Source organism: Oncorhynchus keta, chromosome 16, assembly GCF_023373465.1.
Source record: "Oncorhynchus keta strain PuntledgeMale-10-30-2019 chromosome 16, Oket_V2, whole genome shotgun sequence".
NCBI lineage: Eukaryota > Metazoa > Chordata > Actinopteri > Salmoniformes > Salmonidae > Oncorhynchus > Oncorhynchus keta.
Window position 1 is genome coordinate 18,173,877 of NC_068436.1, and position 12,500 is coordinate 18,186,376.

Sequence of the window (12,500 nt, forward strand, 5' to 3'; positions counted from 1 at the left end):
TAGGGTCTTTCACAAGGATCTGCACAGTAGCAGGTCGAGACAGGTGATATAATCAAGGACTCGGTAGGGTCTTTCACAAGGATCTGCACAGTAGCAGGTCGAGACAGGTGATATAATCAATGCTTCAGTAGGGTCTTTCACAAGGATCTGCACAGTAGCAGGTCGAGACAGGTGATATAATCAATGCTTCAGTAGGGTCTTTCACAAGGATCTGCACAGTAGCAGGTCGAGACAGGTGATATAATCAAGGACTCGGTAGGGTCTTTCACAAGGATCTGCACAGTAGCAGGTCGAGACAGGTGATATAATCAAGGCCTTGGTAGTGGTTCAATTACTTTGTAATTCAGTGTTAACCTGAAGCAGCAGTCACCCAATGTCAAACGAGCTACATACCACTGTCATAACATTGACATAACAGTGACACAACATTGACATCATAAACAGTGAGACGTGGTGACGTTGTTATGACAGGGTTATGTAGAGCTGATGGAGGAGGGTACAAGTGAAGTATGACACTTCCGTGCACTGTATTCACTGCACTCTTTGCGGCCTATAAAAGCTGACTATACTGAGTTTACAAAACACCAGGAACACCTGCTCTTTCCATGAACATGGACTGACCAGGTGAATCCAGGTGAAAACCTATGATCCCTTATTGATGTCACTCATTAAATCCACTTCAATCAGTGTAGATGAAGGGGAGTAGAGACAGGCAGTGAGAGAACTACTGCAACAGACAGAATCCTCTGTAATGGGCCTCCTGTAATGTTACAGACAGAATCCTCTGTAATGGGCCTCCTGTAATGTTACAGACAGAATCCTCTGTAATGGGCCTCCTGTAATGTTACAGACAGAATCCTCTGTAATGGGCCTCCTGTAATGTTACAGACAGAATCCTCTGTAATGGGCCTCCTGTAATGTTACAGACAGAATCCTCTGTAATGGGCCTCCTGTAATGTTACAGACAGAATCCTCTGTAATGGGCCTCCTGTAATGTTACAGACAGAATCCTCTGTAATGGGCCTCCTGTAATGTTACAGACAGAATCCTCTGTAATGGGTCTCCTGTAATGTTACAGACAGAATCCTCTGTAAGGGCAGTTTAGACATGTCCTGGAAGTTTCAGTTCTGACTCACAGGCTATTGGCCGGAGTTAGACGTTCATGATGAATGTAAACAGGTTTCAATTGGCCAGCGAACTACAGATTCATAGCGAATTTCAACACATCTTGATACAACTATACTACAGCAAAAACTACGGTCAGAGGAGAAGTGGTGAATCTTTGTGGATATCAAGTTTTGACATTCCTGCGTGAAGCATCTGGTGATCTGGGAGAAGGTCTGGCTGGTAGGTAAGTGAGAGTACCACCATCTGGCTGGCTCCATAGGATACCACACAACACACACCAACTCAGACACACACCAACTCAGACACACACACAACTAATGGAGGTGCCCCATGATTCTTTCCGGTCATCCAACACCAGACATGCACACACACACGAGCATACAAGCACACACACACACGCACACACACACACACACACACACACACACACACACACACACACACACACACACACACACACACACACACACACACACACACACACACACACACACACACACACACACACACACACACACACACACACACACACACACACACACACACACACACACACACACACACACACACACACACACACACAGCTGGGCCAGATGGATCATCACAATGCCTGGTCTCTGAGGTCTCTCTCTACCTCTGGTGACAGATTTATGTTTGCTCAGGGCCCTGGTCCAGGATCCGGTGACAAGACCCAGACAACCCATACAACACATCTGATTTGCTTTATAACTGACCCATGGTCAGATATTATAACACCCTGTGTTCCCGTCACCCACTCATAGCCACCCATTAAACAGATCCCAGAACAGTTTGTGATGAGAACGTCAATAACAAAGCACACCAAGGTCGGAACAGAAATAGGATGGGCTGAAGAGAGACACATGGACATATCTATGTTCCTTCATAGAATTAATTGCAACTTTACAATATAAAATGAATGAATCCTTCAGAAACTCTGCCACACTTCCTGCCCTTAGAAATAGTTTGATTTAAGCCTGTTTCATATTCCTCCATTTAAAACACAACCACCCCACTTGACAACATGCCAATTACAGATAGATAGAGATATAAAGGAGAGGGAACAGATAGATAGAGATATAAAGGAGAGGGAACAGATAGATAGAGATAGAAAGGAGAGGGAACAGATAGATAGAGATATAAAGGAGAGGGAAAGAGAGAGGGTGGGAGAGTTTCCCTTTTTGGTCTGTTTGTTACTAATTTCTACTATATCATCTTTCTTTTATGAATTGAGGGGTAGATTGAGAGGCTGGTCTGTGTGTGCGCCACTATTTGACCACGGGGGGCTGCATACTATCCCTTGTGTATAACAGATAAGCAGTCACGCGCGAAATACAGTATGACCAGTAGGAATCAGATAAAAGACATTCACAGCCGAAATACGCTCCCACCAAGCTCGCTTTTTATACCACACAGAAGGCATTCTCCTCCCAAGCGCCACTAGAAAAAATGTCAGCAGACAAGCAAAGGGAACTTGAGTTTGGTAGTCATGGCAAACAAATTGGAAGCACTGTCAGACCAAGGCGGCAACGATTTTAACAACCAACACAATTTATGCACAGATACATGTATAATTCAACAGTGTGAATAATCCAACGTTGTTGTCTGTGTGCGTATACCAGGCTATTGAAACGTCTGAACAGACATGTATAGGCCAACAGACTATAGCTCACTTGCCGAGTCTAAACCTGCGAATAGAACGCAGGCCATGGTCGAATAAACTGTGCGCGCTTATCTTGGAAGTCGGCGTAGGAGCAGTGGAGACTGGAAGAGACTGCTTATCTGACAGCCTGCAGCTAAACACAACACTCATTTCAGCACAGGGGAGTTCCTTACAGAGCCGATGAGACCAATGTCAAACAACGTTTCTTTGCAAAAGGAGAAAAAAATCCCTTCTAAAATAGTTAAATACAAATTTAATTCAAATCGTGGAAAAGTGAGAACAGATAAATCACAATCGAAAACATTCTATTCTAAGTAAGTTTTCTCTGCGCAAAATCATGGAAATTCCTATTTATTTAAACATTCTGAATAGTAAAACATTGGAGTAAACAAATTAATTGACTTACGAGTTAAAATCATGTTTATTTCTCTACACGGAGACTTCCTCGGGATAAAACCAAATACTCCCGCTGCGCCCAGGCTGGCGAGTCCGCTCAGGTTTACTCCAATGTTAGGGCGAAGCTTGCATATTTTCTGCTTTCCAGCGTAGTTCAACCCAAAACCTCCGCACGAAACAGTGTCTATAGACTCAAACTCTAGACACAATTAGCCCCAAAAGGTCGCTGACCAGTACATAATACAGTAATTCCATGGTTATATTATCGTTTGGCTGAACAGGACGCAATAAAATTCCTCCTCGATCTTATGAAATGACTTCCCTACTGAAACTTCCTATAGGGACCCAAGCGCGAATGTGAATGAACTAGTGTGTGAATAAGATTTTAGGAATGAACAAACGTGGCTCCACCTCTCCGCTCCGGTCTAGGCTCCCCTGCCTGCCCACCTGATGATTACCGAGCGGAGCACAGAGGACCCGCTCTGCAGCGGTGGTATAAACACTGTAGAAAAAAAAACTCGAAATATTGTGAGATTTGACACGTAAGGACGTTGTATATTTTCTCTCTCACGTGCATGTTGTGCGTAAAATGTGGCATCAATCGAATGCAGTCCAGCAGGTGTGAACGAAGTCAATATTACAAAGTACTATTTTTTTACATTCGTATATACCTATTTTCTCTTGCAAGTGCTGGTGACCTATACTTTACTTCCAACTTTAAGTTTATTTTTAATCGAGTACATTTGGTTACATTGCTTGCTTATAACGTTGGTATTGACTGTTTTCTGTGCTTCAAACGTGAGAGTGCTTTTAGTACCTCTCCCGCTCTGCCTTGCTGCAGCCCAACTGCGCCGCGGCTCAGAAGAGAAGCTGTAATTCAGTAGCGGCCTTTAGCACATCATTAGAGAATACTTTCATGGCAGAGCCGGGACAATTGCGTGACGCGCCATTGTGGACGGCAACGTTGAATAATTCAAAAGAAACCGTTGCGGTATGCTAATACGGTAGCCTACTTCGGCCAACCCCTACAAAACACACCCCTGGGGTCGGGCGAGCAGTGCACGTACACCACGCACAGGTTAGAACCGCAACGACACGTTTATGATCAAAAGTCACGAGACGGGCCTTCCCAAAGATCAAACAAACACTTTTACCACCCCATTCAATAATAAAAGTAACACCAAACAGGCTATCCAATCTGTGCGCCTCCAAACCTACCTACTTATATATTGTATGCAAACATGAAATACCAAATGTTGTCTTATTGTGGATTGATTCTGTCATATGGTGTATTTTATAGGCAGGAAATAGCAGGGAATGTTTCTAAAAGGTCCATGATAATTGGCATATTGCAAATATGACAGGGTCGCTCTATGACGATTACACCATTCCACGTCGGGGAGTGTTGACGTTCACATCTCACAGATATTTTCCAGACTTTAATAGGCTTTTGTAGGAGGGAATTGCTCATTAACCTACTAATTTCTACATGCATGCATGCACAACACACGTCAGGCTTTGTAGTGCTCTCTTGCGCTCTCTCAATGGGAAACCTATGTTAACATTCCCAAAGCAAGTGAAGTAGATAATAAACAAGTGAAATGAACAATCAATACAAATGTATAATAAACAATAAACTCACAAAAGTTTCAAAACAATAGAGACATTTCAAATGTCATATTAATATATACAGTGTTGTAACAATGTGCAAATAGTTAAAGTGCAAAAGGGAAAATAAATACACATAAATATGGGTTGTATTTACAATGATGTTTGTTCTTCACTGGTTGCCCTTTTCTTGTGGCAACAGGTCACACATCTTGCTGCTGTGATGGCACACTGTGGTGTTTCACCCAGTAGATATGGGAATTTATAAAAATTGGATTTGTTTTCAAATTCTTTGTGGGTCTGTGTAATATGGGGGAAATATGCCTTTAATATAGTCATACATTTGGCAGGAGGTTAGGAAGTGCAGCTCAGTTACCACCCACATTTTCTCTCTCTCTCTCTCTCTCTCTCTCTCTCTCTCTCTCTCTCTCTCTCTCTCTCTCTCTCTCTCTCTCTCTCTCTCTCTCTCTCTCTCTCTCTCTCTCTCTCTCTCTCTCTCTCTCTCTCTCTGTCTCTCTCTCTCTCTCTCTCTCTCTCTCTCTCTCTCTCTCTCTCTCTCTCTCTCTCTCTCTCTCTCTCTCTCTCTCTCTCTCTCTCTCTCTCTCTCTCTCTCTCTCTCTCTCTCTCTCTCTCTCTCTCTCTCTCTCTCTCTCTCTCTCTCTCTCTCTCTCTCTCTCTCTCCCCCTCTCTCTCTCTCTCTCTCTCTCTCTCTCTCTCTCTTTTTTATGACCCCCCCTCTCTTGGACTCAAAACATTCTCCAACCACCTCAGCCCTCCCACCCACTAAATCATGTCATCAGCTCCGTCATTGGCTCCGGACAACACTGTGTTATTGCCGTGGTAACACACATCCAGCATGGTGTTGGTGGGTCCCCTGAGAAAGCAGAAAGAGACAAATGCCTTCCATCCCCATCACACTCTATGTGGGAAGAGAGTTCATGTAACGTTCCAGTTTAATGAGGGGGAAAGAGATGACGAGGAAAATCCTCTGTTTAAACCAAGTGTGGTTGGATTACCATAGCTGGGGCTGCTAAATGGCCAGTCATAAGTGACTCATGATCTCCCTCTAACCTTTACTGGGAATACTGAGAGAACTCTAACCTCTACTGGGAAGAGAACACCCTGAGGTAATACAGAGAGAACTCTAACCTCTACTGGGAAGAGAACACCCTGAGGTAATACTGAGATTACTCTAACCTGTACTAGGAAGAGAACACCCTGAGGTAATACTGAGAGAACTCTAACCTCTAATGGGAAGAGAACACCCCGAGGTAATACTGAGAGTACTCTAACCTCTAATGGGAAGAGAACACCCTGAGGTAATACTGAGATTACTCTAACCTGTACTGGGAAGAGAACACCAACACCCTGAGGTAATACTGAGAGAACTCTAACCTCTAATGGGAAGAGAACACCCTGAGGTAATACTGAGATTACTCTAACCTGTACTAGGAAGAGAACACCCTGAGGTAATACTGAGAGAACTCTAACCTCTAATGGGAAGAGAACACCCCGAGGTAATACTGAGAGAACTCTAACCTCTAATGGGAAGAGAACACCCTGAGGTAATACTGAGATTACTCTAACCTGTACTAGGAAGAGAACACCCTGAGGTAATACTGAGAGAACTCTAACCTCTAATGGGAAGAGAACACCCTGAGGTAATACTGAGATTACTCTAACCTCTAATGGGAAGAGAACACCCTGAGGTAATACTGAGATTACTCTAACCTGTACTAGGAAGAGAACACCCTGAGGTAATACTGAGAGAACTCTAACCTCTAATGGGAAGAGAACACCCTGAGGTAATACTGAGATTACTCTAACCTCTAATGGGAAGAGAACACCCTGAGGTAATACTGAGAGTACTCTAACCTCTAATGGGAAGAGAACACCGATAGTAGTAAAGGCCAAGTTCATTATTTCATCAAATAATTGTAATATTTGTTGTATACCTAAAGGGGTCCTGCAATTCAAAATCAAATAGCTAAATGATCCATGGTAACACCATCTTAAAACAATTCCATATGTTAGCTTAGTACCCCTCCCCCTGCAACACAAACCTACTTGAAGCTAGTATCACTCTCTGTTGCCAGCGTCCTCAGACATGGATGGACATTGAATACTGACTTGCATCATGGGCCACCTGGCTCCATAAAGCTGGCTCCATAAAGCTGACTCCATAAAGCTGGCTCCATTGAGTTGCACGCACACACACACACAAACACACACACCTCATCAGTCTACCAACAAGGAGGAAGTAACTGATAAAGCAGCTAACTGCATTTTAAGAGACAGAGATATAGTTGAAGTCTGAAGTTTACATACACCTTAGCCAGATACATTTAAACTCCATATTTCACAATTCCTGACATTTAATCGTAGTAAATATTCCCTGTTTTAGGTAAATTAGGATCACGACTTCATTTTACGAAGGTGAAATGTCAGAATAATTGTAGAGAGAATGATTTATTTCAGCTTTAATTTTTTTCATCACAATCCCAGTGGGTCAGAAGTTTACATACACTCAAATAGTATTTAGTAGCATTGCCTTTAAATTGATTACCTTGGGTCAAATGCTTCCCACAATAAGTTGGGTGAATTTTGGCCCATTCCCTCTGACAGAGCTGGTGTAATTGAGTCAGGTTTGTAGGCCTCCTTGCTCACAAACACTTTTTCAGTTCTGCCCACAAATTTTCTATAGGAATGAGGTCAGAGCTTTGTGATGGCCACTCCAATACCTTGACTTGTTTGTCCTTAAGCCTTTTTGCCACAACTTTGGAAGTATGCTTCGGGTCATTGTCCATTTAGAAGACCCATTCGCGACCAAGCTTTGACTGATGTCTTGAGATGTTGCTTCAATATATCCACATAATTTTTTCCCATCATGATGCCATCTATTTTGTGAAATGCATCAGTTCCTCCTGCAGCAAACCACCCCCACAACATGATGCTGCCACCCCCATGCTTCATGGTTGGGATGGTGTTCTTCGGCTTGCAAGCCTCCCCCTTTTTGCTCCAAACATAACAATGGTCATTATGGCCAAACAATTCTATTTTTGTTTCATCAGACCAGAGGACATTTCTTCAAAAAGTACGATCTTTGTCTTCATGTGCAGTGGCAAACCGTAGTCTGGCTTTTTTATGGCGGTTTTGGAGCAGTGGCTTCTTCCTTGCTGAGCGGCCTTACAGGTTATGTCGATATAGGACTCATTTTACTGTGGATATAGATACTTTTTACCTGTCTCCTCCAGCATCTTCACAAGGTCCTTTGCTGTTGTTCTGTGATTGACTTGCACTTGTCGCACCAAAGTATGTTCATCTCTAGGAGACAGAACGCGTCTCCTTCCTGAGTGGTATGATGTCTGTGTGGTCCCATGGTGTTTATACTTGCATACTATTGTTTCTACAGATGAACGAGGTACCTTCAGGCGTTTGGAAATTGCTCCCAAGGTTGAACCAGACTTGTGGAGGTCTACTTGTGGAGATCTTGGCTGATTTCTTATGATTTTCTCATGATATCATGCAAAGAGGCACTGAGTTTGAAGGTAGGCTTTGAAATACATCTACAGGTACACCTCCAATTGACTCAAATGATGTATCAGAAGCGTCTAAAGCCATGACATAATTTTCTGGAATTTTCCAAACTGTTTAAAGGCACAGCCAACTTATTGTATGTAAACTTCTGACCCACTGTAATTGTGATACAGTGAATTATAAGTGAAATAATCTGTCTGTAAACAATTGTTGGACAAATGACTTGTGTCATGCCGAAACTATAGTTTGTTAACAAGAAATGTGTGGAGGGGTTGACAAACAAGTTTTAATGACTCCAACCTAAGTGTATTTACACTTCTGACTTCAACCTTATTCCAAATTCACACAATGCAGATATGCTGACCAGGATTCAAATGAGGTCATATTTCAGATTGTGTGTGCGTGTTTATTTGTGTTTGTGTGTTTGTGTTGAGGGGTTTCAGAGATACAGACAGATGCCATCTTTGGGATGTGTGTGTGTGTGTGTGTGTGTCACTGACAGATGTCCCCTCTGATATTTACTGGTTGCTGATGGATCGGAGCAGGAGGATTTGACAGTTGTAGTGAAAACAGGAACCTCTAGAAATAGACAGGCCCTGGGCCGAGGGTCCTGGCTCTGGAGACATAGATTAGAAGAGAACACACACACACACACACACACACACACACACACACACACACACACACACACACACACACACACACACACACACACACACACACACACACACACACACACACACACACACACACACACACACACACACACACACACACACACACAATGTGAGGAAGTGCCTCTGTCTTTGTTCTCTATCCTCATCACAATACAGGGAGAGCGATGAGGTTGACTACTTAGCTGCTGAACACACATTTCTAAGGTCAGGTTTAGCCAGCAGTAATCATCTGGTTAATAGTCATTTGTAATGTCAGGTTTAGCCTGATGCAGTCATCTGGTTAAAAGTCCTTTGTAAAGCCAGGTTTAACCAGAAGCAGTCCTCTGGTTAAAAGCCCTTTGTAAAGCCAGGTTTAACCAGAAGTCAGTTTGTGAGATAGAGTGGTGAAAGAATAGTTTGTGTAAGACAGAGAGAGCTCTAGGGAGTTGTCGTGTGATGATACCTCCTGCTCTAACCTTGTTGTGTTAGTGTAAACATTAAACATCATCTCGGTTACCCAGAGGTAAAATTCTCCGGAATTTCACTTCCCGTTTACACATGGATCTGTCCAAGAGAGACTACTGTAAACCACACACACACACACACACACACACACACACACACACACACACACACACACACACACACACACACACACACACACACACACACACACACACACACACACACACACACACACACACACACACACACACACACACACACACACACCTGCATCTAGATAAGCATCTCTGAACTGTTGAGAAAAGATATATAACGGGGAATTTGAAGAGGCATTCCAGGACTCATGTTTGTACATTTCCTGTGTGTGTATGTGTCTTTGTGTGTGTGTGTGTGTGTGTGTGTGTGTGTGTGTGTGTGTGTGTGTGTGTGTGTGTGTGTGTGTGTGTGTGTGTGTGTGTGTGTGTGTGTGTGTGTGTGTGTGTGTGTGTGTGTGTGTGTGTGTGTGTGTGTGTGTGTGTGTGTGTGCGTGCGTGCGTGCGTGTGTGTGTTGTCCTGTATATACTGGGATAAGCAGAGACACAAGAGGTGCTGAACCAGCTTGTTTCTTGGCACCTTGTGACCTTGTGGACTATTTAATGCATAAATGACTGTATTTAGGCTGTACTCAGGACAGTTCAGATCACTCAAATATGGACGTGATTTACTTGTCACTAAAGAACTCCATGAGTTATGGCGTTCTAATGAAGTTCCACCCTTTCCTATGACTCTTCTGACCTAAATATGCCCTCGTCCCAAACGGCACCCTATTCCCTATATGGCACCCTATGTTTAACCAGCCCTGGGGGTGCCATTTAGGCTCTGGTCAAAAGAAATGCACTAAATAGGGAATAGGGTGTCATTTGGGGCCTAACCTATGTGTTTCAATGGCATGTTTTATCACCGAGTTCTAGACTTAGTTACAGCTTTATACTCACTGTTGAATCTGTTACAAATGACCCATTTGGAGCCGACTCCACTGCACCTTAGAGACAGTTGTACGCCTGCTGTTTGTGTTCAGCTGACTGTAAATCGTTTCTTCTGTGCTCCACTGACATCTAAAAGGAGTGAAATAATCACACTGTTTTCCTCTCAAAGCAGTACCATGTGTGGCCCTGGTCTGGCACAGCCCAACGGTGAGAGAAGGTATTCTTAGACAGCGCTAATGTGTAAATGCTAAAGCAAACAGTCTGTTAGTTACCCAGTCCATACACCCACACAAGCATGCACACACACATACACATGTACGAACACACACACACACATATCATATATGTCTCCAGGTTTTGTCACGTTGCTGTGCGCAGTGATGGCGTGGGGTAAATGGGCCTCTCGCGGTTCAGAACACGTACATCACATTCCCCAGCATCGACACGCAGCGTCACACACGTCTCCCCGTCCTGTTCTTTCTGCCCTCACATTCCTTCCTGATGAAAAGGAAAACAGAAAGGTCCGTAGTGTCGTAGTGGATGACGGGGTTCAAGCGGTGAACTTTAGACCCGTGCGGCTCACTGTTCAGGGATCACTGACACTCAGAAAACAGATAAGAAACCAGGGGGAAACTCCTACTGTGTATTGTGTGAAATACCACATGGACATAAAGGACTCGTTTGACAGTCACAGTTTAAACCAAGTCATGGACTAAACAAAACACTTTGTTAATGGGGATTCTACTGAGAACGTTTATAGAACCCAGGACTAGAATCTAGGTTCGGGAAACCAGCCCTTGAAGATTAAAATGATGGTGGTTGGGATGTAAATACTACTGTAGGGTGTTAGAAAGGGTTTTACTTGGAACCAAAAGGGTTCTACCTGGAACCACAAAGGGTTCTTCAAAGGGTTCTCCTTATGAGGACAGCGCGAATAAGCCTTTTATGTTCTACATAGCACATTTTATGTTCCCGTCGACACACACACACACACACACACACACACACACACACACACACACACACACACACACACACACACACACACACACACACACACACACACACACACACACACACACACACACACACACACACACACACACACACACACATAACACCCGGGGCCTCCAGATCATAGCTCATATCTTTCTCATTAGTCATGCGTGGACGATGGAGATTAGGGATGGTTTGCTTTAGAGAGGGAAAGAGGGAGAGGGGGAGACAAAAGAGAAGAGAGAGGAGTGGGGGGAGAGAGAAAGAAATGATAGTATACAAGGAAAGAGGGGAAAGAGAATGGGAGTGTAAGATGGACAGCGATAACGTGGAGAGAGAGGAAGAGAGAGATTGTGTGTCAGAGGAAGGGTGGTGTGATATGGAGAGATAAGGAAAACCCCGGTTGAATCAACGTTGAACCAATGTGGAACAGACGTTGAATTGATATCTGTGCCCAGTGGGTAGAGAAGGGGTGAGAGGAAAAGCTTTGTCTCATTTCAGGTTTATATCTGGATCATCTGGGTTCTGAGTCTGACACTCAGTCTGACCTACAGATGCCTTCCTCATCAAATACATCACGATAACGTAATATTTACATGATTTATAAGTTATATGTAACATTTGATGCCAAGTACAAGACTCCTACCCACTTTATTCTACATTAGTGAGGATAGAAATGAAGCAAAGTTTAATAATAACAGCCATTTTGAGAATTACTTTTACACGGTTAATTTGCAGAAATGGTACGCAGAGGCAACTTTTATTAATAGAACTAACAGAATCCCAACATGCCCAATGAGTCTTTGAGGTTAATGCTCAAAGCATTAAAGTCTAGTCAGGAAACCACCTGAATAGTTTCAGTTGATGAATAAAACCGATAAACCAAACAAAATGGCTGCAAAATGAATTCAGTGAACTATTTTCCGAAACTGTCGTAATGCTCTGAAAATCCCAGAGCTGTTATGTGGTTCACTGTGAGGCATAATTATGAGGGTTTTATACATCCATATTAACCCCTCCTTCTCTTTCTGTGCCAGGAGCGATTGGGGTCTCATCATGATGTCATCA

The 12,500-nt window shown here is 43.4% G+C and overlaps 1 protein-coding gene and 1 long non-coding RNA gene across 2 annotated transcripts in view; one reads left to right on the forward strand and one right to left on the reverse strand.

Annotated features, from left to right (window-relative positions):
* LOC127908015 (uncharacterized) overlaps positions 1-360 on the forward strand; it is a 2,003-nt gene extending 1,643 nt beyond the window's left edge. The window contains exon 3 of the long non-coding RNA XR_008065900.1: positions 1-360. This exon is cut by the window's left edge and continues 223 nt beyond it. This is a non-coding gene — a long non-coding RNA (uncharacterized LOC127908015).
* Positions 1-12,500, reverse strand: part of dlc1 (DLC1 Rho GTPase activating protein) — a 52,142-nt gene that overhangs the window by 38,594 nt on the left and 1,048 nt on the right. The window lies entirely within an intron of this gene.